Source organism: Orycteropus afer, unplaced genomic scaffold, assembly GCF_000298275.1.
Source record: "Orycteropus afer afer isolate SDZICR_OR568_19922 unplaced genomic scaffold, OryAfe1.0 scaffold00471, whole genome shotgun sequence".
NCBI lineage: Eukaryota > Metazoa > Chordata > Mammalia > Tubulidentata > Orycteropodidae > Orycteropus > Orycteropus afer.
In genome coordinates, this window is record NW_006922058.1 from 487,626 (window position 1) to 492,226 (window position 4,601).

Consider the following 4,601-nt stretch of genomic DNA (forward strand, 5'->3'; position numbering starts at 1 on the left):
GCTGGAGGCTGTGCCAGCATAGCTGCTCGTAGTGAACTGGTTTTGGTGGTGCTTCTAGACTGAGACAGACTTGAAGAACAAAGAGCTTACCCACTTCTCAAACAATTGGCCAGTGGAAACCTTACAAATAGTAGTGAAACACTGTCTGAGATATTACTGGAAAATTTTATGAAAAGCCCGGAAACATTGCCCAATACAGTGCCAGAAGATGAGCCCCTCAGGTTGGAAGGCACTCAAAATATGACTGGGAAAGAGCTACCTCATCAGAGTAGAGCCTACCTTAATGATATAGATAAAATAGAGCTTTTGGGGCCTCCATTTGCTGGAGTGGCATGACTCAATATGAGAAGGAACAGCTGGAAACATCCATTGATAATTGGAACATGGAATGTATGAAATATGAATCTAGAAAAATTGGAAGCTGTCATAAATGAAATGGAATCCCTAAAAATTGATATCCTAGGCATTGTTGTTGTTGTTGTTGTTGTTATGTGCCGTCGAGTCGGCCCCGACTCATAGCGACCCCTCCTTGGGTTTCCGAGGTAGTATCACTACGGAAGTAGGATTGCCCAACCTTTCTTCCGAGGAGTGGCTGGTGGCATTAGTGAGCTGAAATTGACTAGTTTGGGCCATTTTGAATCAGATAACCATATGATCTACTATGCCAGAAATGACAAATTGAAGAGGAATGGCATGGCATTCATCATCACAATGAATGTTTCAGGATCTATCCTGAAGTACAACTCTGTCAGTGATAGAATAATATCCATATGCCTACAAGGAAAGCCAGTTAATACTACTATTATTCAAATTTATGCACCAACCACCACAGCCAAAGTTGAGGAAATTAAAGATTTTTACCAACTTCTGCAGTCTGAAATTGACCAAGCACGCAATCAAGATGTGCTGATTATCACTGGTAACTGGAATACAAAAGTTGGAATCAAAGAAGAATCACCAGTAGTTGGAAAATTTGGCCTTGGAAATAGAAATAATGCTGGAGATCACATGATAGAATTTTGCAAGACCAATGACTTATTCATTGAAAATATCTTTTTTTAACAACACAAATGGTAGCTATGCACGTTAACTTCACCAGATGGAATACACAGGAATCAGACTGACTATATCTGTGACAAGAGGTGGTGGAGAAGTCCAGTATCTTCAGCCAAAACAAGGCCAGGAGCTGATTATGGAACAGACCATCAACTGCTCATTTGCAAGTTCAAGATGAAGTTGAAGACAATTAAAACAAGTCCAAGAGAGCCAAAATATGACCTTGATTATGTTGTTATTTGCCATTGAGTCAGACCAATATAGACCCTTTTTGGATTTCTGAGGCAGTATCACTATGGAAGTAGATTGCCCAACCTTCCTTCCGAGGAGTAGCTAGTGGGTTTGAACCGCCAGCTTTCTGGTTAGCAGTCAAGTGCCTTAGGCACTATGCTACCAGAGTTCCTGACCTTGATTATATCTCTCCTGAATTTAGAGACCACTTAAAGAATAGATTTGATGTATTGAACACCAATGACCAAAACCAGAGAAATTATAGGATGACATCAAGAACATCATCCATGAAGAAGGCAAAAGGTCATTAAAAAGACAAGAAAGGAAGAAAAAAACAAAATAGATATCACCTTGAGGGGGACTAAAGCATACCTGACCCAAATCTAAGGTATTTTCAATTGCTTCATATGTATGTGCAAGTTGGACAGTGAATAGGGCAGGCTGAAGGAGAGGTGGTGCCTTTCCATTCCAGCACTGGCAAAGAATATTAAATATACCATGGCCTGGCAGAAGAATGAAAAAATATGTCTTAGAAGTACAGCCAGAGTGCTCTTTGGAAAGGAGTATGGCAAGACTTCATCTCATACATTTTGGATATGTTATCAGGAGGGACTAGTCCCTGGAGAAGGATATCATCCTTGGTAACATAGAGAGTCCATGAAAAAAAGAAAGACTCTCACTGAGATGGACTGACATGGTGGCTGCAACAATTTCAAACACAGCAATGATTGTGAGGATACAAGACCAGACAGTGTTTTGTTCTGTTGTACATAGTGTCATTATGAGTCAGAACTGACTTGATGACACCTAACAAGAACAACTGCTTGAGTCTCCTAGTGGTATCATTACAAAAAGTACAACACATGGGTGGCTTCAAAGACAGTCCTGGAGGCAAGAAGTTCAAGCTCTCTGCCCTGCTGATTCCTTCTGTGTCCTCTCTCCTAGTTTCTGGTGTCTGCTGAGGTCCTTGGCCACCTCGGCTTCTTCTTGTTGTTCTTAGCTGCTGTTGAGTAAATTCCAACTCATGGTGACCCAAGTGTGTCAGAGTGGAACTGCTCCATAGGGTTTTCAAGGCTTGACCATTTGGAAGCAGATTGTCAGACCTATCTTCTGAGATGTCTCTGAGTAGATTCAAACCATCAAACTTTCAGTTAGTAGTCAAGAGCTTAACCATTTCTGTCACTCTGGGACTCCCTTTGCTTGTAGATGGGTTCTCATATGGTATCTGTCTCCTCCATGTGTCTTTCTGTTTTCTCCTTTGTAAAACACCACTTCTAAGGGATTAGGTTAAGGATTTACCCTGGTATAACACACCAAGAACCCACAGCATGACAGACTGACAGCCAGTGGGAGGTTAGTGTTTGTGAAAACTCCTTATATGTTAAGGTTTACAGTTCACAATCAAGGAGACTCCCTTTTGCCATGAGTTCCAACACCAACCTGTTGAGAAGATCAGTCTGTCAAAAAGATCACTGGATCTCACGTCTCATGATGAAACAAAGCAAGTTGGGGCCACCCCATTAGAGTCAGGAGAGATTGCCAGGGGACATTTTTGGAAATTGGACAGACAAATGGCATGTCCTTTTCCTAGGAAGAGTTTGTTTTACAAATATATTCACACTGGAATGTGGGATGGGGTGGAAAGAGAAAGGAAGAAGAAGTGTGCAAAGCCAGCATCTTGGAGGATAATTAGACCCTACCAGACTTCTCGACTCGACGGCACATAACAACAACAACAAGAAGACGTCTCTTCAGCTCGGGGCGCCGAAGAGTATGGAGGGATGGACACTGGGAAGAGGTAACTATGGGGAGGAAGTGGGAGGGGAGCTGTTGCATTGTAAATTTTGGTCAATGACATGAGACAAAGTATATGTGAACTGCTGTATGAAAAGTGAATTTACTCTGTAAATCTTCACCCAAATCAAAATAAAATTAAAAAAAAGAAGAAGAAGACATCTCTTGTCTTCTCACCCTTCACAGTGAGCTCCATGGAGTGGTGGTTTGTCCCTGTGGGTGTGGATGTGCCACAGGCACAAACCAAAAGCCCTCATTACCATACATGTCTTCACACCTCAAAGCAAGGGCATCTGAAGTTGCAAGAGTGTCCTGACCATATTTTGGCAAGTAGTAAATGGGATCCTAAAAGCTCGTGAGCAGCCATCTAGATACAATGATGGGTCTCTCCTAGTCCAGACCAAAGAAGAATAAAGGAAACCAAAGACACATGGAAATAATTAGTCCAAGGGACTGGTACACCATGTGATCTTCAGCATATATGACTATGAAACCAGAAGAAATAGATGGTACTGGCTACTGCTGTGAACCACTCAGAGGGGGATCTATGTAGGAGATCCTGGATAGAGTGGGAGAACAATGTGAAACAATACTCAAAATCATAAAAAACAAAAAAGGGGGGACCAGGTTTGCTGGTCTTATAGAATCTGGTGGACCCCTTGAGACTATGGCCCCTAGCTGCCCTTCAGGTCTGGCATTGAACCCACACCTGTGACTTCCAGCCAAACAGAAGACAGGCATATCAGCTGAACATTACATTAGGCAGATACACTGCTTGCAGAGATCAATCATGGGAGAACAGAAGGGCTGTGTATACACAAGGAGATGGCTGGGGGGACAGGAGTGCATGTTCCCTGGGGCTGCTGTAACAAAGTTCCACAAATGGGGGCTTAGAACCACAGGAATTACCTTCTCACAGTCTGGAGAGGCAGGACTGTGCTCTCTGAAGGTTCTAGGGGGAGGTTTTTTCCTTGTCTTCCCCAGCTCCCAGTGGTTGCAAATGTTCCTTGGCTTGTGGCTGCAATACTTCACTCCTCTGCCTCTGTCTTCCGTCTTCATATCTCTGTCTCTCTGTCTGTATCTCTCTTTTCTCTTCTTATGGGGACACCAGTTAGAAAGATTGTAGTCCATCCTATGACCTCATGTTAACTAGTTTCATCTGCAAAGACCTTGTTTCTGAATAAGGTCACATTCACAGATCAGTTAAGACTTGAATATGTCCTTTCAGGGGACACCATTGTATGCACCACAGAGTATGTGCTGTATGGCCAAGAGAACTGGACCTGGACCTGCTCAGAGACAAAGGCATGAGCACCAAACCCTCCTAGTGAGGGGCCCCCCACCCCCACACTGGAAAAGCACAGCTTCATCTGGAGACCACATCACAGAATCAAACTCACAGCCACCTACATGGTTGTTGTTGTTATTTGCCGTCGAGTCAGACCCGACTCCTAGTGACCCCTCCTTGGGTTTCCGAGGCAGTATCACTATGGAAGTAGATTGCCCAACCTTCCCTCTGA